The 24,123-nt window shown below is 47.2% G+C and overlaps 1 long non-coding RNA gene across 2 annotated transcripts in view; it reads right to left on the minus strand.

Moving 5' to 3' along the window:
• LOC128314298 (uncharacterized) overlaps positions 1–24,123 on the minus strand; it is a 223,398-nt gene that overhangs the window by 27,085 nt on the left and 172,190 nt on the right. For both annotated transcript variants that reach the window (XR_008295780.1, XR_008295781.1), the window contains exon 3: positions 11,615–11,709. This is a non-coding gene — a long non-coding RNA (uncharacterized LOC128314298). The remainder of the gene's footprint in view (positions 1–11,614; positions 11,710–24,123) is intronic.

Raw genomic sequence — 24,123 nt, forward strand, 5'->3', positions numbered from 1 at the left:
CAACCAATAGCACGACAGGCATCTTGTGACATTACTCTCACGTTCCTATTCAAGACACTGAGCTATCCGCTTAGTGACCAACCATGTAAACCCCCAATACTCCCGGAATTCCAAATATATTCTGTTCCTTCTCTGAACACAACAAAAACCCAGGAAATGGTAAGATGGGCTCAGAAGCACAATTTGGGACTCTGGGCTTGAGAGGCAGACAGACTCGGTTCAACCTTTGACATAACATGTGTAACTCAACCACACTGTGTGCCCACATAAGCGTGTGGGCTCTAGACAGAAACCCTGTCACTTTCCGCGTGCATGTGTCATTGAACTCTTGTCTGGACCTCAGCGGAGCCGGACAGAGTGCGGCGCCCCCGGGTGTCAGGGCAGCCAATGAAAGCAAACGAGCAAAGTCGAGCCTGTAATCACTTCTTAGGGTGTAACAACCAAGAGGCGAACCCTGCAGAAAGTGCCACCTCCCCCAGACCTATGTCAGTGTGCAATGGTGAACCGGTGGAGGGACGGGTGGCTCCTCGCAGACATGGCGGTTGTCTCACTGATGACAGAACCCCAAACAAAAAGGTCTGACACTTTCATGGACCATAGGGCTCAGGGAAGTACAGCACCTAGAGTAGAACAGTACCCAGAATGGGGTCAGGGTGGACAAAACAGCTGTGAGCTTCTGCCCCATGACCCAGCAAGAGCCTGGGGAAGATCAAGTCCTCAAATAAAGAGACCCAGGGATGAGGGCACCTGGGCTGAGTGCAGACACGCACGAGAGCCTGAGTCCTCGCTGGCTGCTTCCCTGGAAACTTCAGTGCACACACTGTGCACCCAGCCTGGCTGGGAGGGTGGCCACCCAGAGGCCTGCCAGGTAAACCCCTGGAACTGCCTGTGACTGGGCCTGAAAAGCCACTCTTAGGTTTTCGAGTAGGGCCAGACCCCTCAAGTCCCAGTTTTGCCCTCCGTAAAAATTCTTCTAAGAAGTTGGGAACTTCAGTCATCCTTGCTATCCACTCCCAAAATTGTCACATGTCACTGAGATTAGAAACCATGACCTCCAGATCAGGGTGACTTGGTCATGTGGTCGAGGGTTCTAGACGTGTGTGTTCCACGCCTGATCCTGGTCCTCTCCCCACTCTGCGCCCCGCAAGCCACGTCTCCCTCGCTGAGTCCTCAGCAGGGTCTGGCTGGGTTTGCAGAAGCACCTGTCCTCTATTCTGTTCCGCAGTAACATTTGCTCCATGGCTCGGCCACCACTGAGCCTGCGACAGACCTGCCCATTTCCAGCTTCCACCCCAAGTCCCACCAGGGGCCACAGGGCCAACACCTCCTCGCTTTGTCCCTCTGACCCAGGCTTCCTGCTGTCGCTAATCTCTAAGTCACTTCATGGCCCCATTTGGCTTCTCAGCCTTTCATCATCTGTAAACAGTTCCTTTATATTCAATTTCCTTTGTTTCAAGTACGGTGGTTTCTGTCTTCCTCGCTGGATTCTGACACACTTTTACTGTGTGAAACCCGCACCTCATTCCCATACCTGGTCACTCATCAATTAACATTTCCTAACATAATACTATTTACAGGGAACCAGGAAAGGAAGCTAGTATTTCCTGAAAGAAGAAATGGTAGGGAATCAAATTAAGGCAACATAAAATAATGGAATTACACGTGAGCAGCGATGCTTTCAACAATTGTGAAAGCAACAGAGACGCTTCCAGGATCGAGCCCTGTAGGAGGCCGGTTGACTGTTTGGTGTCTCCCCAAGGTCATCGGGGTTACTGGGTCTCTATTATAAATTGAAAAGGTCCTTTATCAAAAGGCACGTGTTGGTAACAATGATTCTGGACTCACTGTGGATGTTCTGGTCATAGTGGAAAGTCCAACAAAAGCAAGACTTGTTTATAAAACTTTAAGGAAAATAAGCCCAACCTAACTTCATCTTGGAATGCTAGCTGTTGGAATTGAAAAGCACATTAAGGAGCACCTGGGTGGCTCGGTGGGTTGAGTGTCCAACTTTGGCTCAGGTCATGATACTGCAGTTTGTGGGTTCGAGCCCCATGTTGGGCTCTGCACCTGACAGCCTACAGCCTGCTTCAGATTCTGTGTCCCCCCCTCTCTCTGCCCATCTCCCACTTGTGCTCTCTCTCTCTCTCTCAAAAATAAATAAATAAGCATTTTTAAAAATATATTTGAAAAGAAAGAAACAAAGAAAAGCACATTCAAAGAGTACCTAAGTCAGTTCCCTGCTCTCTTTTAGCATAAACTTGCTTATAACGCAAACCGAGGTTCAGAGAGACCGTGTGACTACCAAAATCCAGGTCACTACTGATGACCTCCGCCCTGCTCCTGCTCCGGATAAGCCCTGAGGACACCTCTGGGCTGCTCCCAAGGAAGCCCGGCACCCTGCTGGGCCAGTGGGCGTGCTCCACACCCTCAAGCCAGCACTAGAGTAACCCAAGAGAAGTTCAACTCAGACCCCAAAAGGTAAGACCACAACTGAGAAAGGTTGGAAATGTGAGGGTCCACGCTAAGGGATGAGCTGGGCCATACAGGACACCAAGCAAATGTCACACTGGCACTTCCTCTCTGGCCAACATCCCACGTGTAAGCTAAATGTTTAGTGGAGCACAGGTTGCATTGGTGAAGTCACCCCACCTTGAGATCCTCACTCTGATCACATCCACAAAGACTCTTTTTCCATATAAAGTAACAGCCCCAGGTCTCAGGGGTTCAGACCTGGGCAGCCTGGAGGCCATAATTCAGCCTGGCACACCCACCCCCTGAGTGAATTACATAGCCCTCGATGCTAAATGGCTTCCTTTGAAAGTGAGCTGGAATTTCTGACACATTTGCTAACGGAGTGACGGCTCTCCACTACCCTTGAGATAGTTCCATCAGCGTCTCCTGGTTCTGGCATCCTATTATCTAGACTCAAAGATGTGACATTTCTGAATGCCTTAATTTGCATCGCCTGGTGGGTGACAGACAAAACTTATCCACGTATGTCCAAGATGAGAAAGTCGTATTAAATTGTGAATGCCTTGACTTTGGGAAAAGGATCTGCACATCAATTGATTGTCACTTTACAATAAATTTTTAAAGTGAGTCACTCTTCCACCAAGAAATATTTGCTTGTTATATCCCAAAAGTCTATAGTTTTTGCTCTTTTGAATGCACAATAACTTTTCGTTCGGCGCTGCATCAAAGTGTATCATTTTCAAGCCTTTTAAAGAAACAACCTGGAATCCTAATTTAAGTTAAACTTCAGTTGCATGCGGTGCGACCAACGGGAATAAATCAACTGAGGTGACAATCAGATGAACAGATTCCTTTCGCACTTGGTTATGTTCCCACAAGCAGACATGGTGACAATTCCATCAGAATGTTCTCCTCTGCCTGCACATCAGCGTCTTTCTTCTGGCTCTGATTGTGAAACGACTTCTGACTGCAGCCAATTTCAAAATGTGAACCAATGATCTTTTTAAAGGCAAAAACATGATCATTCATTCCCAGGGCTTCCTCTCTGCTTTTACATTTGCGTCACCTCATAAAACCGTAACTAACTTAACCAACCCATGTTCCAGACTGAATCTGCATGGCCTTTGCTGCTGGTTTGTGTTTTACAGCCCCTAAGGCAAGGGTGGCCTGATTTGATAGTAAAGAAGGTTGCTCTGCCATAAAGTTATTTCCAAAAAATCTCACTAATTCTAAAATTCCTATTCGATTCCACCTCTGTTCAGATATATCTTTTCTAGCATTACTATTACAAAGTCAGAAAGTCCCTTCAATCTGCATAGAACATGACGTTGGAACAATAAAAATGTCACAACTGTCTCAGATCCATAAATATCACAGGGTAATTCAATGTTAAAATTCAACCCCATGATATAGAGTTTAGACTAATATATTTCATGTTACATAGGAAAACTGTTTCTATAGACGTGCTTAGGATTATTGTACGATCCTTAGATAAAGAGTTTCGTGATGATGTGCCTTATATGCATTCATTTATTCACAGACTCATTCCTCACTTAACGAACATCTCTTTAACAAGCAACTATCCCCAGCTAGGTCCTGGGGAGATGAGAGGTTAAGAATTCAGGATCCATAAGAAATAAATTCTCAGTCTCGCCAGTCAGAAAAACATGCAATTAAGCTGCACCATCAAGTTAGGGGCCAAGTCCTATACGGGCACATAGGACCAAGTGATTTACTCCATCCAGAAAAGTCCTTATAATGCTTCAGAGGAAGAGGCGTGTTCATGGGATCTTATAAAACGAATACAGTTATCAAATGGACACAGAACATGAATGCATATGTGCGTGTACTGCGTTTCTACTAGTAAGAGGCCACTTGGAGTGAGAAGCTCAGATGAGAAATCAGGTGACCTGTGCTCCAGCCCTCTACCATGCTAGCTCATCAGCATTTCACATATCTCTCTCGACTGAACGGTCAGTCAAGCGCACCCCCCATCTACAACGTATGACCCCTGTGCTCCAATCTGACGCTACTCCCTCCCACGCCACCGTCCATGTGACTCCTCCCTCACACGATCCACCCCCGGCACCCATCTGGTTGTACACGGGAAGCATGACAGGCATTAAGTTCAATGACAAGTGGTTATACTCGCTGCACCACATCCTCTAGGCCAGGGACATCGGGTCGGCTGATCACACTGTTCACCAACCTGGGAACGACACAGTCCAGGACCATCACTGCCCACGGCTGGAGAAGGGATGTGCCTTGAAGTCACCCTTGGGGTCCTTCTCGCAAGCTTGCACGTTCTCCACATGGGACCTAGACGTGTCTTCTACAACAACACTGAAACCCAAAGGAGCCCGGAGATGGAATCCATGGGGTGCCCGTCCCATCCCCCTTATCATACGAAACGTCCATCATTTTCTGGCATCTCTCTGACCTCCACTCCATAGCCTCCCTTTGTCGAATAATCTAGAGCTCCAACTTTTCTATCTGCTTTCCAGATGTTTCTAAAATACCCTCACCTACCACATTCAGTGCTCCAGCCACCGTTTCTCATTTATGTTTTGACGGCTTCTCTGCTCTCCTTCTCTATCATTCTTCATAGACTCTGTTCATCCCCAAGGACAAAGTGATGAAGGAAGCCCCTCTCTGACCTCACCCCTGTGTCCATCAAATCTCCGGTCTCCCAATTCTCAGGTGTGCTAACATATCAGGGACTCTACATATGAGACATTTTTTCTTTACAACAATCCTGTGGCAGTGTTTACAGGGAGCCAAAAGGAGCTGAAATGTTAAATGACCTCACCCAAGTTCTTACAGATAGTAATTGGCAAATTCAGAAATTGATCTGGAGTCCCTATGATTCTGAAATGCACTTTGACTTTCTTCGCACTATAATATTTTGATGTTTTTAAAAAGTCTATGAGGAAAATTACCTTATTCTTCCTTTGTATTTCAATAATGTCTGTTCCCGTTTTGGTCCCAAAACTGTAAGCTCCTTGGGGCTGGAGGCATGGCCATATTTATTTCTATGCCCCACGGGGATTCACACAGTGCCAGGCATACAGTGAATGCTTAATATTTGTTAAATTGAAATTATATGAAGCATGTTCCAACTTCTAGTTCCTAAAAAGCCTGAGGTTTTCCATGCAGGAGGCTAATGGCCCTTGTTTTGCTTTTGTTTGGACTAGAAGAAGGCTCCTCAGCCCTTGAGCTTGTGCTGACTGAGGGGAGAGAGCAGGTGATCGACCTTAGTGACCACCCACCATAACTGCTGATCTCCTTCTTCCATCGGCCATTGGCATCTTCTTGAATCTCCTGTTGACACCTATCATAAATAACCTGGATCTTCTTCAATCTAATTCAAACATTTAAAATTAAAAAAAAAAGTGGTCTGTGCAGGAATCTCAAATAAAACCTAATGCTGGAGTTGCATAGATCTGCTCGGTTCTGCTGCAAATACGAGTGATGTCACCGTGGATATGCTATGGACTGAATGATTGTGCCCCCCCAGAATCCATGTGTTGAAGCCCTAATCCCCAGTGTGATGGTGTTAGGAGGTAGGAACTCTGGGAGGTAATTAGGTCATGAGAGTGGAACCCCCATGAATGGGATTAGCACACTTAAGAGAACAAATGATCTCTCTCTCCACCATGAGGGGACTCACAACAGGAAGGTGGTCATCTATAAGACAGAAAGAGAGCCCTTGACCTGATCTTGGCCTTCTGGCCTCTAGATCTATGAAAAATAGATGTTGGTTGCTCAAGCCACTCAGTCTGTGGCATTTTTTTTATAACAACTCAAAGTGACTGAGACAGAATGAAACAATGCAGGAGTGGTAGGGTCAGTATGCAAGGCTTGGATGACTGGCCACATAAAAGACAGTCGAGTTCATAGAGAATATACATCTCTGCATATGTTCCATCATTTCGAGGTAAGGTAGAAACTAAAATAGAAACATCATGTCAGAGACAAGCTAAGATGGGATCTAAGGGGGGATCTGGTGTTAATGAGCCGAAAGGCAGGCAATTCTGAGCAAGATCTTTCTCCTCTGCATCTCCAAATGTCAAGAGAGAAAAAAAAAATCGCTTGTTTCTAGGCTCCCTCTAGCTTTTAGAGTTTGTAACTCCCAGCCCTGGCTAGACCATATTGAATGTTTTAAATAAATGAGGTAAACCTTTCAGATCACCAAGAAGCAAAAACCATCTGAAGGTGTCACACAGCCTTTTATTCCCTATTAATGTTATACTTAAACATTACTCAGATATATCATCAGAAATACTTTCATCTCTGTGCCCAAAGGTGGAAAACTCCAATGGCCTCTGCCTGTGTTGAAGCTGCTTGTTTCAATGTCTTCACCATCCCAGTGTGGCCTCTGCAAGGAATGTGTAGGCACCTTTCCAGAAGTTTCCACCAGTGACTCCTTCAGTACTTTTCCCAGGACAGAGATTAAGGCTATTGATTACATCTACCCATAGCCTCCCAGGGCTTAGGCCCTTTAGATTTTGCCTAAACAAAGTCCACTGGGGAAATCCTATTAAACCTTAAACAAAGGACAAGTGTCCTTACATAGGTTAAGGATGCATACATCCAATATATGAATGCCCAGCATCCGAAAACTGGACCAACTTCAAGCATGAGAACGTGGTGCAGAGTACTATAGAATTTCTTGATTTAGAATAACGGATTACATATTAAATTTTCTATTCCTAAAAGAAGAAAAAGAAATATTTCATTACTAGTGCTAACTGAATTTTAGACCCACCTGCAATCCACCTAGGAGATTTTTTTAATGATCCCCACAATATACTCTATGACTTGTTGGTATAAGAAACCACAATAAGTATGCATATAAAGTTGTCTTCACTAAACATGTATTCCACTTTAAAACATTTACAGAAGGGTACTTTAAAAACATCCTCCTGAGAAACAGGATATATGCATCAGCTGGGCACTGATAAGAGTTTTAGAGGCACATGTCACCAAATTGCCCTCTCCTTCAGATCCCCAGAACATGACCTTCACCTACAGCAGAGTTTAAGACGGACCATACCCTTCCAGTCTTACTAAGGCTCTGACGCTTCTAGGCGTTTGTAACGGAGTGGGTAGCAATTACAGTGAATACTATCTACCACTTATCTGTAAGGGGGCAGAGAAAGAAAAACTTGACATGCTACTCAACCAGTGCACTTCTGCGTTTTGAAACTTTTGTGCTACCATTTCTTGGCTGACAGTATTTTAGCTGCAAAGAATACATTTTCTCATTTGGAAACGTCGCCTATTGAACAATGAAGGGGGGAAAAAACCCAGCTTTGTTGAAACCCAGAGATTAGCAGTGATGCGTGTCAGGTTTAATTAATATAGATTTGGCCTGAGAGCACATGTGCTCTCTGCAACGTTGAAATATACCTAAAGCCTAAAAAAAGAAAGAAAGAAAGAAACCAAGGTTTGTTCCAAGAGAAGGAAGTATTTTCTCAATCAACAGTAGATCTCAAATTGTATTGACATCAGAATCCCCTGGAGGGCTCGTTAAAACACAGAGAGCTGGACCCCTGGGGCAAAGTTTCTGATTCAGTAGCAACTGGGGTGGAGCCTGAGAATTTGTATTTCATTCATTCATTCATTCATTCATTTATTTATTTATTTATTGTTTAAATTCAAGTTAGTTAACATACAGTGTAGTGTTGGTTTCAGGAGTAGAACTCAGTGACTCGTCACTTACATACACACCCAGTGCTCATCCCAAGTGCCCTCCTTAATGCCCATCACCCATCCAGCCCACCCCCCTACCTAACTCCCCTCCAGCCTCCAAGTCCCTCCTCGCTCCTGCAGCTGGTCCAGAGACCACATTTTGAGAACCACTGGGGACTGGATCCTACCCAGACTCAGGATTAGGATTCAGAAAGCCCAAAGTCGCTCCCTAGGAACTTGTTCAAGCTTGCCTTTCACAGCTAGGTTTTTTGTGTGTGTGTGGGTTTTTTGTTTTGTTTTGTTTTGTTTTGTTTGTCCTCTTCCAGGTAGAGAGGGCTCTTAAGGTCCCAACATCTTATGGCTTCTCAGCAGACTCACCCTTATAAAATTGTCACCATACTGAGTGGAACTTATTAAGTTTAGCGCAAACACCCCATGTGCCAGCCATCTGCTTTTCGAGTCCAAATGGTCAGAAAAGTGTGCCAAGTAGCTACCCAGCGTTTACTTCCAGGTTTCCCAAGAATTACCCACAGGTATGTCTTTTTCTCCACCCGTCCCCTCTCGTATTTAAATTGCCCTATCAACTCTGCATGGGGAATTTTCAAATATGCTTCAACTTTTACATCAGGCATGCTTGACAGGTTTTCCACTCTGTCCCCCTTCCCTTTCCTTAAGAGCCATTCGGTTTTCAATGGATTAAAAGTTGAGTTGTGATTTACTCAAGTTGTTTCGTATGTGGAAAACCCAGTAGTTCCAATGGTTAATCAATTCGTTCACCACCTTAGACCCATTTACCAAACCCAAGCACGTCGGTGCGACTAAATTCTCCAGTGACAGAGAGCAGCGTGCCCATCCCTGTCGACTGGGTCTCTTATTGTTACCGATTAAACACAGACCAAACCAAAACGGAATATTGCATCCCCTGGGAGGTTGGGAAGGACGGGGTGGCTGACTCAGCGTTCTCAATCAGTTCAAGCAGGGCCTCCAACCCTACTGAGTAGATGCAAACTCCGGACATGTTGCTGGTGTCACATTCACTTTGGAGCCCATTTTGTCAGCGTTCCCCGTGAGCCCAACTTAATAGCAGATAGAAAGAAAGACAAATTCGCCCACAATACGGTGCTGGAGGACAATCGGCCCAGCGGCCGCGGGGCTGTGCTCACCGCAATTGAACTACTCTGCGAGCTGCTCTGTCTTCACATTGAGCGCACGCGGGGGAAACTGCTGACCCACACAACATATGCCACCAGAGCTGCCGGCGGGAACGAGAGAGGCTGCAGCCAGGCCACTAGGAAAATCTGGAAGCAAGGAGCGGCTCGCTCCGCAGCAAAGCTCCGTGCAAGTCAGACCACATGTGGGACTGCCTGATGCATCGTTATTGTCCAGACAACCGCTGAGTTTTACAGCGGCCAGGAGGCTGAGCCGTCGTGACGGCTGCTTTGCAGCCTTCGTTCGTCGTTTCCTCTCGTATGCCCCCACCTTAAAAAATGTCTTTCCTCAGCCTCTGTCCTTGGCTCTTGAGTCACGGGACACCTCTCCGGTAATGTTACCACTTTATACGGATGACTGTCGAGGTTTCAGTTCTTGTGCTGACCTTGCTCTTGAGCACCAGTCTCTAACAGGAAATGGCGTGCGGAGACCTCTAGGGAGAGGCACCTGGTCCACTGAGCTTGGCATGGACAAGAGTGAGCTCCCCGTCCTCCCCTCGAAGCCACCTGTTCCACTGCATCTCATGGCCTGTGGCATGAGCTCTCCCCTGGCCACGCCCATCACTGGGATCACGGCCATGGTCACCCTTGGCTACCTTCCACTGCCCAACCTCCTTCACCCCCCGGAAGGAGGGATTTCCCCAGGACACGGCTCAGCTCGGACGGCATCACTCCTGTGGCTTCAAACTCACAGTTTCTTCTTTACTTTGTAGTACAGAGTCCAGATTTCTTAACACGGCGATGACAAGTGCCCACGGTGTGACCCCATCTTTCTGGCTTTTTTTTCCCTTCCCACTGCATCCCCCACTTCTTTCCTTCCCTCAGCCCCCAAACTCTATGCTACTTAGAGCTACTAAATACATGAATCTGAGCAAATAATTCAGAGAGCAAGAAATACAAATCAGCATCATTGAAAATAGTAGAAACTAAAATCCAAGCCAAGGTTATATTCTCAACTCCCAAACTGGCAAAAATCCGAAGATTTGCTAACATGCTCTGTGGGTGAAGCTATGGTGAAGAGAGACCCTCAGACAGTCCCCGTAGTCGGGTCAACTGGTAAACCTTTAAGTCTATTTTGCAAAGGCTATCGAAACTCTACGTGTGCTTCCGCACTGCAGTAGCTTGAGACAAAAGGCCTGCAAGACTTCAGTCTCCTCTCTGCTTCTCCATGCCCTTAACATTGCACCAGGTAAACGGATGACCTATTTAAAGTGATATTGCAGGTATGTGATGTGACTCCCCTCACGTGATTATCAGTAGCGATGGATTTCGGCTGCTTTTGTGATGGTCTTTGGCTAACAGAAGGCAGTGGCATGGCAGTTTTGAGATTAGACCTCAAGAGGCATTGCAGGATTCTTCTCTCTCTGAACCTTGCCATCGCCATATAATAAGCCCAAGCCAGCACGCCAGAGGAGGACAGGCACATAGACCATTGTCTCTCTGGTCAACAGCCATCCAAGCACCAGAGATGTGAGGGCATCCTAGATGCACCCTAGACTAGCCAGACCCAAGCCAACCTATCAGCTGACTGCAGGTACTGGACCAAGCCCAGTTGATCCCAATCAAGCCCTGCCCATGTGTGCAAACTTGCCTATGACTATTGTAAAATTACCTATGGCTATCGCACTTTGTTTGTACCTTGGAAACAAAGATTGTTCGGAAATCATCATAGAGGATTATTAGTTACAAGGTGGTATGGCCACACAATAGACCACAGAGAAACTACAGAACAGGGCACTTCTGCGGAACATCCACCAAGATATACCAGCGCATAAAATGGCAAGTTTCAGAGCAATGTTTACAACATGCTACCATTTGTAAAATGGTAAAATAGTAAAGAGAAGTAAAGAGTAAAGCAGTAAAGAGAAAAAGGATCTGTGTGTTTTCCAGTAGATGTACAAAATAAATTATTTGAAAAGATACACAAGGTACTTAAATTGTTGCTTGTCTCTTGGAAAATACACTGAGTAAGAGCACGAGTTATAAAGAGAATTTTTACTGTTGTTTTTTTCTATCTTTTGAACACGGAGCCAGGTTAACATCTTACCTACTTGAAAAGTAATTTTCTTAAGTAGCCCAACCAAATTTGTACTTGCCTACATCTGGGCTTTTGCCAACATAGTTACCTCCACCTGGAGAGGACTTAGGATGTTCTTAAGAGAGAGTTTAATTCACAGAAAATTTGGTCTGTGCTACAATCACGGAAATCGTCGGGAACCTTTGAAGTCAGCTGGTCCTACCTTTGATTCCATGCACGGGATGCTAGGTGCTCACGTAGCCCCTGCTTGACCCTCTGCTCAGACAGGGAACTCTTTCCAGAATGTTTGTAGCAGAGCTGAAAGAAAAACAGGTATGTCTCTAAGAACGAGTAATCTGGTTAATTGAAAAGTGATTTATTGGGGCAACTGGGTGGCTCAGTCCATTAAGCATCAGACTTTGGCTCAGGTCCTGACCTCATGGTTCGTGGGTTTGAGCCCCACGTTGGACTCTGTGCTGACAGCTTGGAGCCTGGAGCTGCTTTGGATTCTGTGTCTCCCTCTCTCTCTGCCCCTTCCCCACTCATCCTCTACTTCTCTCTCTCTCTCAAAAATAAGCATAAAAATTTTTTTCAGTGATTTCTTTACAGAAAGAGCATTTACAGATGAAGATATTGTCACTGCATTATTTTTTTTAATTGTGAATACAGAGAAATAACTAAACCATCAGTGATAATGGGAAGGTTAAATAAGTCACGGCACATCCAGAGAATGTGAATGGCGAGCAGCTGTTGTTATGAAGAATTTTTAACACGGTGGAAAACATGTGGATTATGCTATTTGGTAAAGTAGAAAAAGTAGAGACACAAAATCATGAATTCAGTAAGATATCAATCATGTTGGAGGGGAAAAAAATCCTCAAAAAACAACAGAAAGAGCTAAAAGGAAATACACCAACATATGAAGAATAATTGTACTCATTTCTCTTCTTCCTAGTTTTCATTAGTTGCTAAATATTCTCAACACTCCACACATTACTTTAAAAATAAATATACATATGGAGTCTGGGTGGCTCAGCTGGTCAAGCATCTGACTCTTGATTTCGGCTCAAGTCATGATCTCACGGTGCGTGAGTTCGAGCCCTGCGTCCGGCTCCATGCTGACGGTGTGGAGTCTGCTCGGGATTGTCTCTTTCTCTCTCTGCGCCTCCCCTACATGCGCACGCTCTCTCTCTCTCTCTCTTTCAAAATAAATAAACTTAAAAATAAATAAGTAAATAAACGTAATATGTTAAGCATGTACTCTCCGCCAGCAATCTATTATGATTAGAGGGTATAAAGAAATAAATAAGAATAAAATTAACCCCCTTCATCAAGATTTGCTACGTGCTTTAACAAACAACCTTGACAGCTCAACATGATAGAAGGCTTTTACTGCCCACTCAAAATCCAGCCGGGAGTTGGGGGGCAGGCAGGGAAGTGTGTGTTCCAGGCAGTGAGGACCCAGGTGCCGGCCGCCTCGCCACTCTGCTTCCCTCCGGGTCCCCTGGCTGGGGGCTGTCGCAGTGCAGGCCTGAAACTGACAAGCAGGCTAGAACTTAGCACATGGCCACAGGGACCACGGGGAGATGGACAGTGTACGTGGCTGTGTGCCTGGGAGCAGAGAGGGTCAGCCCGTCTGGATCCACCTAGGGATCAGAAAGGCTCACAGAGGAGGAGGGGGATTTTGAGTCATTTCTTAAAAGTTGGGAATGCCGCCAACTGGAAAAATTAGTAGAAGCTCGTCCAGCAGGATAACTTGGCATGACCATTGCAGATAAAGATAATTAGGTAAATCATTTTCCAAAAGCTCCCCCTCCCCCCGCAAAAAGGCCATTGGAAGGCCAATCTCTACATCCTGTACTTTCCATCCATCATAGTCAGGAAATCGGCCTTTGGAATCAAATGGGGTTGCATCCCGCCTTTTGGCTCTGCATCTCGATTTCTGTGTGGTCTTGGGCAAATGGGGACCAAACCTTAGTGATCTCATGTGTAAAATGAAGACAATAGTGTCTAACCCACAGGACCAGTGCACAATGTCAGTAAAATACAGGATATGTGTTCAACACATGAGATATTACCATTATGTATTGTCATAATACAAGACTCAATTCTCAAATTTTCTAAATGTTTAGAACATATGCGTATCTTAAATTTATAACTCACTCATCATCCTCTGCTCCCATCTCTTAAGGAAAAAAAAAAAAACAGGACAGGGGACATGAAATCATTATTTTTCCACTTCGGTAATCAGAAGGGTGATTTACCGAGCACCTAACGTGAGCATGCTTGCCTTGTTGATTTAAAGAAAAGCTTAATCAGACAATAATTACAACTTATTGATTGTAGTTCTATTGCACGGTTTTATAAAAACATAGTTACCATTTGTTCAACTAAAAGAATATAACATTTCTAAGTTTTGGTCATTTATAAGCACACCACAAGACTAACACTATAGTAAAGGAAAATTCTTGCAGGTTCGTAAGTGGTCACAATGTCAAAAGGCATCAGAAACATCAGGAAAAGAGAAAAAAAATCACAATTAGTTTTTGACTACAACTTTTGCCAATAAACTTGCATCATCGGTTTTATTTTGTGACATCTTACTATTTTAATGTTTACTTATTTATTTTGAGAGAGTGCAAGGGGGGGGGGGACGGGCAGAGAGAAGGAGAGACAGAATCCCAAGCGGGCTCCACGCTGTCAGCGCAGAGCCCGACATGGGGCTCGAACCCACGAACTGTAAGATCATGACCGGAGCCAAAGTCAAGAGTTGGATGCTAAACCGAGTGAGTGGCCCAGGCACCCTTGCTGTGACTTCTCACTATCAGATGTTTCTGTCTGGCCTGATGCTCTGTTTTGTCCCTGAGCCTCAGTTGAGTACAAGCTCCTGCATTATCCCCTAACTTGCCATCTGTTCATAATCTTCTGTGGGCCCCCTCCGTGCCTGGCATTGGGGTGCACCCTGGGCACACAGAGGGACAGTGCTCATTCCGTGCCACTCACTAAGAGGCGGGAGAGTCGGCAACTATAAGGTGACAGGGGCCGTCAACGATCACCTGCCTCCACCACAGGCATTTCGGGAATGCTCTCTTCACTTTCTTGGCAAGTGCAGTTTTTACAAATATAAACCGGTCCCAGGGCCACCTGGGTGGCTCAGTAGGGTGAACATCTGACTTGAGCTCAGGTCAGGATCTCACGGTTTGTGAGCTGGAGCCCCGCCTCGGGTGGCTCACTGCTGACAGCGCAGGGCCTGCTTTGGATCCTCTATTCTCCCCCGCCCCGCCCCTCCCCACTCTCAAAAACAAATTAAAAAACAAAAAACATTTAAAAATAAATACAAATTTAAAAAAATTGTACAAATATAAGCCAACCCCACATTTCTGCCACAGCAGCTGGAGAAACCTAAAACAAGGGCAAAACACGGGCCCGGGAGCTGTGCTGCGCGTGGCCTCGACATTGTCTGTATTCACAGCCTGCTGCTTGGAAATGCCCCAGAAGTGCCCGGTGTCTGAAACACTGGAACGTCCCTCTCCAGACCCCAGGGGCTCAGTTAATCCCCTGTCACACTGCCCTGTTTGTCTTCCAGGTACAAGGAAAATCCGCTGGCAGGCGAAGCTGTACTTGAAAACAATCCTTCCTCGACACGATGCTGTTGAACGCGCGCCTGGTCAAGGTTCAAGCGCCCTGCCGGTGAGAAAGCAGCCTGAGACCCGGGGCTTCAAGGCAGCGAGCGAGCTCACGCGGGGCAAAAACGAAATGAAACGGAAAGGACGGTGGAGGCGTTCTGGGAAACCAAGCCAAGGGGGCCTGGGAACGGGAAGCTTCCTTCGGCTCACGGCGATCTTTTTCTTGTGCGCTTCGCATGGGGAAGTTCAAACTTCCACGCCTGTGCGGTCGGGAAAAGCCACGTTAAGCCTTCGCTGCGCGGCAGGACTTGCACATTGACTTTGAAGACGGAGTGTGGAGTCACGTCCTTCACGTGTGCAATCCGTGGCCGCTGAGGGTGTCTGAGGCCGAGGTGGGAGCAGGAGAGGGGGGAGCTTAGGGAAGGAGAGGGCGCCGCCATGTGGACAGCGAAGGCCGAGGGAAGGCGAGGGGCCCCGTGTCCGCACTGACCGACCGACCTCTGCGCTGCGTCGGCCACTGCTGCAGGTGCTCCTTGAACGTCTTCTCACCCGTCCACCCGACGAAGTGGCTTTCGTCCCTCTCAGAGCTCAGAAGCAGAGGGGGGCTCAGGGGACGCTGATGTGCCCAGCCCGCACAGCCAGCAGGCGGGGTCACCGGCGGAAGGCAAGGCCGCCTGGCTCCAGACTCTGCCTTGACTACACGCGTTAGACTCGCCTCCCCGCGCCGGAAGGGTAGCAATGCCCCAACCCAATTTATGGGCTAATCCTTAATGGCTGTGGCTTCCTTATTCAGAGCTGCCTAAGGAAAGGCATCGATCCTGGTGGGAACTGGAAGCAATATCACACACACACGCACACACATGCACACACACACGCACACAAACAATGAGGTTCACTGGGGGTGTGCTGAACACTTGGTTTCATCAACTGCATTCTTCTGTTAGATCCTCCAGTCCCCCCTCTCTCTGCCCCTGCCCGTTCTCAAAGATAAATTAGAAAAAAAAAACATTTAAAAATAAATAAATAAATAAAACTTAAAAAAAATAATAAAATTATACAAATATAAGCCAGCCCTGGAGAGGGACGTCCCTGGAGAGGGACGTCCCTAGAGAGGGACATTCCAGTGTTTCAGACACCGGGCACCTCTGGGGCATTTCCAAGCAGCAGGCTGTGAATACAGACAGTGTCGAGGCCACGCACAGCACAGCTCCTGTATTGTGTTTTGCCCTTGTTTTAGGTTTCTCCAGCTGCTGTGGCACGAGAAAGCCCTACATCTCGGGGGCGCCTGGGGGGCTCAGTCCGTGAAGCGTCCGATTTCGGCTCAGGTCTCGATCTTGCAGTTTGTGGGTTCGAGCCCCAGCGTGGGGCTCTGTGCTGACAGCCCGGAGCCTGGAGTCTGCTTCGGATTCTGTGTCTCCCTCTCTCTCCGCCCCTCCTCCTCTCACACTCTGTCTCTCTCTCTCAAAAATAAAGATTAAAAAAATGTAAAAACAAAAAAACCCTATGTCTCTAATGATAAAAATATATATTATAAAAATACTAATACCCAACATTTCCTAGGTGCTGGTATCCTATTTGCTAGGCCCTCCTGTAAGCAATGAGCAGAGATTAACTCATTCCATCCACAGCATAGCCCCAAGAGGGAGTGTTTTGCTTAAACTAATCCTGTAACAAACCAACCCATGAAGATAAAACAACCCAAACACCACAGCGAAGTCGCTGCATGCTCCCGTAACCCTTATCAGGGGTTCCCCCGGATGTTGTGGGGGGGGGGCTCTCCTGAAAGCACTGAGTCAGGGACCCAGGCTCCTAACATCTAAGTGCCCTGCCTTCTTCAAAACGTGACTTCCAGGCATCCCATGAATAGCAAAGCAATTAGCATGTGGGACCACTCCAGTGGAGCCAATCCTTTCTATTCTTTGTTTTTTGTTTGTTTGTTTGTTTGTTTGTAATTGGCTATTACTCACATCTCAAGGCCACCTACAAGGGAAGCTAGAAATGCTGTCTTGTTGCCTGTCTCAGGAAAAGGGTTAACTGTTTAGGGGAACAGGTTGCCAATATTTGCCACACGGAAGTATACTATCATTCCCATTTTGTAGGATAAAAAACTGAGGCACAGAAAAGCTCAAATAACTCACCCAAGTCATACGTTGGTAAGTAGCAGAGCCAGGATGCCAACCCTGGGGGGTGTGGCTCCAGAGTCCTGCCCCGCACCACATGCGACCATGGCATCTTGGAGACGGGATGCGTGTGACGTGTTTACGCGCACGTACAGGTACGTGGTGTCACATTCCACAGCAGGGAGGCAGGGAGGGCGCGCGTCTCCTTCTTGTGAAGCCCTGTGTCTCCTGTGTTCTCAGTTCTATTCCCTCACTGGCATTTAGCTCATGCGTTAGTGGATTCTTGGGCAAGATTTCTTACCAAGAGCTCCCGCTGATACTATGGGGATTTTAGTGCTGGATTCTGAATTTCTAAAATCAAATCACCGGCTGAACGAGAGCAGCAGTTACCAGGGCCCTTGAAAGACGGTGCTTTAGCCCCATAAATTCCTGCTACTCTGAAGTAAAAAGGACGGGCTAGAACTCTTCCTGGAACTGGAAAATGCAAGAGATATTTTATCAATTATAAATCTTTTTTTTTTCTGGCTATGAAACAAAATAAGTTTCGATTTTATAGTCTTTTTTTTTTCCTGTAAATGTTTTGGTGACCATCCTCTGGCACCTGCTTCCTAACTCCGGGATCCGCACCGAGTTCATATTTAATACAATACCAAGTCTCATAAAGGAGCCAAGTTCCACTTAAGGAAAAGGTGCTTGATTTCAATAACAAATCGCAGCGGTGGGTAGCAGTTCTTCCCTCACAGGACACACTTGCTCAAGGTTTGTCAGTCTCCCTAAGCCCTGCCTGGCTTACCCTGCAGGATGAACCTGTTGAGTCCCTGCTACACTGCAAACCTGTGGCTCCAGGCTCCTTGTCAAGCAGAGCTCGGTCTAAGTCCCCAGTGAGACCCAGCACCCTCTCTCCAGGGCCCTCACACTCCATCCCCACGGCTGCCACGAGGGCTAAGACCTGGGTGCTTACGAACTGCAGATTCGCAAGAATCCCCGGCAATTTTTGCCACTTGCTCTGTGCCACACAGTACTGTAGGTGTAAGAATTCGACAGTGGGCAGGACACAGGGTCTGCTTTGGACGAGATCACAGTAGACTGGAGGGAGACACTGAGTGAGCAGAAGCCCACTGCGGCATGATCGGGTCCCAGGAAGACCGCGCCCACGGTAGCGTGGGTTCACAGAAGAGGAAGCCCGACGCCAGCGACATGCACCCCACGGGAAGTAAGATCTAAAGCGGCATCTACGCCCAGGTCAGACACTGCACCTGCTACTGTTCGGGGCCAATGGGAATCAGCAAACCGTGTTGAGGCGAGGCCGGTGGCAACAGCAGTGGGTGAAAGACCACGGAGGGGGCTGACGGGTGCGTGGCAGCCAGAGGAGCACGCAAAGCAAAGGCTCAGAGGCCATGACGCACCGTGCACGCAGGAACCACAGGCGGCACACCGTGACTTCAGGGCAGTGGCATGAGTGGGCTGCAGGCGGAGCCCACAGAGACCAGCCAGATGGGACGTTAGCGGATTCAGGTCTCAGAAAGGTTCATCCAGCGTCTTCGGGAGGCAAACATCCCATGGAACACGAGGAGCCAAGTTGGAATTCAGCAGAGAAGGGATGTGCACCCCCAGCCACCCTCACCGTCTGTCCCGGGACCCCGGGATAAATCTCCCCAAAACAAGGCGGTGCCCTCTCACTGTAAGTGTTGTCCCCGCTAAGATTTCTGACCCAAGACCTGACCTGGTCCCCACAGATCCCTGCTCTCCTCCTGCGGCACTCAACACACCCCACAGGAAAGTCGCACAGCCCCACGGCCACGGCCACTTCCCAGCATAAGTATATCCCGCGCTTTCCCTCCCCATCCACCTGCATCGCTCCCTGGGTTTCCTGTCTGCCTGACAACATACAGGACTTGCTACTGTATCCTTGGACATCAGTGGGAAAGGAATAAACAAATCCAGGTATTTAGGTAAGTCACACTCAGACTGTAGTCACCCCAAATTCCTCTTTTTCTTGGGCTGCCAGCTGCCCATCCGCCCCAGCCTCCTTCTTAGTTAAGTATGGCCATGTGCTTGAGTAATGGCCAAAGGCAGAAGAGAAGGAGCGATCGTGGCACTCCCACGGCCCCACAGGCTAGTGTGTTCATCAATGTGATGCAGCCAAGCACATTTTGAAGAAGGTAGGGCCCCAAGATGGAAGCAGACCGGGTCCCCAAGTCAGTGCTTGGAGAAGAGCCATCACCCAGGGGAACCCCACGAAGGGTTGTACGGGAACACACAGTGAATTCGCTAGGGGGCTGGAGCTGTCTTGTATTTATTGGGGAGGGGGCGGTGCCGGGGCATTATTTTAACCGGTACATTCTCTCCTGGGGCTGCTCTGAGCTAATCATTGTAATTACGAATGAAATGAGTTAACTGAGGCCTGGAGGAGAGCTTAGCAAATAGTATGGAAACACCCAGGAAATCGTGGCTATTTTTACTATTTTTAAAAAGATATGGAGGGGTCTCAGTCCAAACAGATGAACATGATTGATTCGAACAAGCCGCAAAACACGATCTCACGCACTGCATTTGCGCGTGCGTGCTTTTCAGAGACTCGCTACCCCGCTGAGAAAGTCGCAGGGGAAGGACATCCGATACCACTCCTTCAACAGTCAGCGAAACTGGACAGAAGGCCAGCTGCGTGCCAAACGCTGGGGCTCATCGATAAGAAAGCCACGTTCCTTGAGGTATGGCTCTCAAACAAGCCGCGTCGGCAGCATCTTGGACCCTTGTTAAAAACTGTGGAATCTCAGCCCCTCTCTCAGAGCTGCTGAATCAGAAGCTGCACTTCGACAAGACCCCCGGAAGATGTGCATAAGTCCTCAGACACACTCTGTCAAAAGGACATGGTGCCTGCCATCGAGCCCTGTCCGTCTGCGGAAGGGAAGAGGAGACAGTAACTCAGGCAGGGAAAATCAGGAAAGACTTTACAGATAAAGTGGCTTTTTAATCTAGACCCTGAGGGAGAAGGGGGAGCTTACCAGGTATAAAAACAGGTACACGCCGCTTCCACAGGAGGACTAGAAGGTGCAGTGACAGAGCCATGAAAGAGCTGGGCTTGTTCCCTGGGGCTCCAAAGGTCGTTTGCGGGCTGTGAGGTCAGAACTAGAAAACATTTTCAAATTCAAGTGCACAAGGGAGTTGGGTCAAGATTCCCAAAATCAAAGCATTTCACAACACGATCTCTTGCACACTAGGCCCTAGGCTTAGAGCAGGAACTATATAACCTGCTCATAACTATTGCACAGGATGTCTCATCAACTGTACGTGGTGCTATTTCCATGGGGCGCTGGGGTAAAGACCCCCTTGGAGACGTGCAACCCCTTAGCTCTGTGCCCACAGTTTCGGAGTCGCCTGTGAAAGAGAAAGGGATCGCCCACTTGCTTGGTGTCCTGTGTACTAAGTCAGAGGGCAAGTCTGTCTCAGCGGGAGTGGGGGCTGGTCCCAAGCACAGTGAGGACCACAGAGTTCACCAGGTGAGTGAGGCAGCGACTACACCGTCGGGGAAGGCTGCACGACGGTGGATGAAAATGGAACCTTGTAGTTACTCAAGGCAAAACACGGCGTCAGCTTGCCTGCGGCAAACACGTAAATTTATCACAATATCAAAATGAGGGGCGCCTGGCTGGCTCAGTCAGTACAGCATGTAACTCTTGATCTCAGGGTCGTAAGGTCAAGCTCCTCATTGGGTGTAGAGATTAGTTAAAAATAGGGGCGCCTGGGTGGCTCAGTCGGTTAAGCGTCCAACTTCGGCTCAGGTCACGATCTCGCCGTCCGTGAGTTCGAGCCCCACGTCAGGCTCTGAGCTGATGGCTCAGAGCCTGGAGCCTGCTTCTGATTCTGTGTCTCCCTCTCTCTCTGCCCCTCCACCGTTCATGCTCTGTCTCTCTGTCTCAAAAATAAATAAACGTTAAAAAAAAGTTTTTAAATAAAAAAAAATAAGTGGGTGCCTGGGTGGCTCAGCCGGTTAAGTGTCTGACCAGCTCAGATCATGATGTCACAGTTCACGGGTTCGAGCCCCGCGTCGGGCTCTGTGCTGACAGCTCAGAGCCTGGAGCCCGCTTCAGATTCTGTGTCTCCCTCCCTCTCTGCTTCTCCCCTGCCCACTCTCTGTCTCTCTTGCTCTCAAAAAGAAATAAACATTAAAAAAATGTTACAAAGAAAATAAATTAAAAACTAAAAACTCAAATAAAAAGTGATGGAGGGATAGTAAGATGTACCCTGCAAGTCTGCATAAATAAAGCAAGTTCTAAGACGGCAGGGGGTTCCCTACAGGGTGGACACTCCTCCATGACACGGGCAATTATGTCTGCCGATCTTTCCAGCAGTCATACGGAGGAGTTGCCATCCTTACTTCCATTTTCTGGTGAGGAAACAAAATTGGAGGACCGAAACTTACTTACAGAAAACTGGATTCCAGTCCAAGTTTTGTGTGTGCGTGTGTGTGCACACACGCACACACACACACACACACACACACAAACACACACAATGGAATATTATTCAGCCTTAAAAAAGAAAAGAAGGCCATCCTACCATTTGCAACGACACAGGTGAACCTGGAGAGCACTGGGCTGAGTGAAATAAGCCAGACACAAAAAGGAGAAATACTGCACGGTTGCGCTGACACGTGGAGTCTAAGAGCGAGACTCAGAAGCAGAGAGTAGATTGGTGGTCGCCAGAGCCCAGGGCGAGGGAAAATGGGGGGATGTTGGCCAAAGGGCACAAGGCTTCAGCAACAAAAGAGGAATGAGTGCTGGAGAACTTACAGCATGGTGGTGATGGCTGGCAAGACTGGATTGTATACTTGAAACTCGCTAAGGGGCTAGATCTTAAATTTTCTCAACACACACACACGGACACACGCACACGCACACACTAACTGTGCGGAGGTAATGGAGAAGTTATTCGGCTTCATTGTGGTGATCTTTGTACAATGTAAACATCAAGTTGTACACATTAAATCTATATGATTGTATACGTAAATGATATCACAATAGAGATATTTTAAAAATCTCTATTGCACGCCTATGTCTGGAGGGTGGTTAACCCCAGAACACTCATGTTTTCAGAGTTGTAGCACATGCCGGATGGCGTTGTACTTTTTGGTTGTGCCCATGCCCTTAAATATGCATACCATGCACGTGGATGTTCCTACATACTCCTGCCCAGCTAATGACAAGCCTAAGGAGTGACACTATACATTTTACCTTATTGGAAATTTTAAGTGTGGCGTGTAGTTAAATTTACCTGGTTAAGTCAGTAAGCACTAGATTGAACTCCTCCTGGAGGTGACAAATAGCCCCTCCCCTCCTTGTGTCCGTAAACAGACTCATCTCCTAATGAAAGGATTTGTGATTTAAAATTTCATTTTGCCTTTGCCCACAATCCACTATTTCCACAAGAGCTCTGGGAATACAAAACCAGAAAGCAAGAGCCGTCCTGAGCATCCTCTCTCCAGCCAGCGAAGCTCACCCTGGGAAGATCGTGCCCTCCAGCACTCATCGAAGTAATTACCCCAGAGAGGGAACACGGCTTGGGAAAGTGAGATCATTTCTATTATTACTTTCCTGTATTAAATGATAAATATTTAACATGATAACATTAAAGCATACAAGATGACGAATGGCCAAAAGAAAAAGAGAAAGAGAAGCAAAGAAAAACTACCTGCTCCCCAGAGAGATATCTGTAATCAAAACAAGCAATAAAATAATTTTTGTTCTTTTAGTGTTCTCTTTAAACTTTATTTGAGCATTAAATTCCCCCAATGGGTTTCACCCAAGACCTGGTCTAACATGGAATCTTAGATGTTCAGCTTCAACTAGACACAACCTTGCATGGAAAAGCCAAGGTTTATCAAAAAACGAGAGAAGCCTGTGAGAAGAGAGATGATTCATTTTTAGAAATATCGGGCGCCTGGGTGGCTCAGTCGGTTGAGCATCGGACTTCGGCTCAGGTCATCATCTCGTGGTTTATGAGTTCGAGCCCTGCATCTGGCTCTGTGCTGACAGCTTGGAGCCTGGAGCCTGCTTCGGATCCTGTGTCTCCTCTCTCTGCCCATCCCCCACTTGTGTTCTGTCTCTGTCTCTCAAAAATAAATAAATAAATGTAAAAATTTTTAAAAATTTGAAAAAAAGAAATACCAAATAAAAGTTGTGCTGTCTAGTCAACAATAGATCTACAACCTACTGGAAGTATGTACCAACCACCCCCCCCAACAATGGAGTCCCAAACCCTTAGACACTTCACTTCCTGGTTCTTCTTCTCCTATTTCACAGGCTTATTTTTAATGGGCTTTGCAATGAGCATGCACCAAAGAACTGAAGTCTCTGTGTCACCTCAAGGAATGTACATTTGTTCCGGTGGGACTACTTTCTGCCTTACATGGTCATGGGTGACTTCTGCGTAAGGCTGTAACCTCTGTAGTGCTCAGCCAATGAGGAACCAGGGGAGGAACTTGCCTCTGTAGCACTCAGCCAATGAGAAACCAGGGGAGGGATTTACACACTAGGAGATAAATTGTCTACTGAAACCCCCTCCCGCGTGTGCCTGTCCATCAGTCACCTATTCTTGCAAGAACATTGGTTAAAGCCTGGCTTCACTGTGCTCCGCGAGTCCCCACGACCTTCCTTTGATTGGGCTGGGGGGCTTATTTCTCACAAGACCCAAGTGTTTACAAGCCTCCATGGCACGTCCAGATTCTAATCCTTCTTAACATCTCAATTTTCTCCACTGTAAAGTGCATTGATATTGGGGCCAGCCGGCCTTCTACACGCAGAAGTTATAAACAGAACAGTAACACAGCTCCTAGCAGCCAATGTCAGGGGGGAATATGATGCTCACCCAGTAAGAGACGCTGAAATGATTTGTAAAATGATTTTCTTAAAACTTCTAAAATAGCTCAGTGATTATGATAATACAGTCAGTACCAAGTCTTCTTTATATCCAGGAATCCAAGACCA

Source organism: Acinonyx jubatus, chromosome B1 (genome assembly GCF_027475565.1).
Source record: "Acinonyx jubatus isolate Ajub_Pintada_27869175 chromosome B1, VMU_Ajub_asm_v1.0, whole genome shotgun sequence".
NCBI classification, from domain to species: Eukaryota; Metazoa; Chordata; class Mammalia; order Carnivora; family Felidae; genus Acinonyx; species Acinonyx jubatus.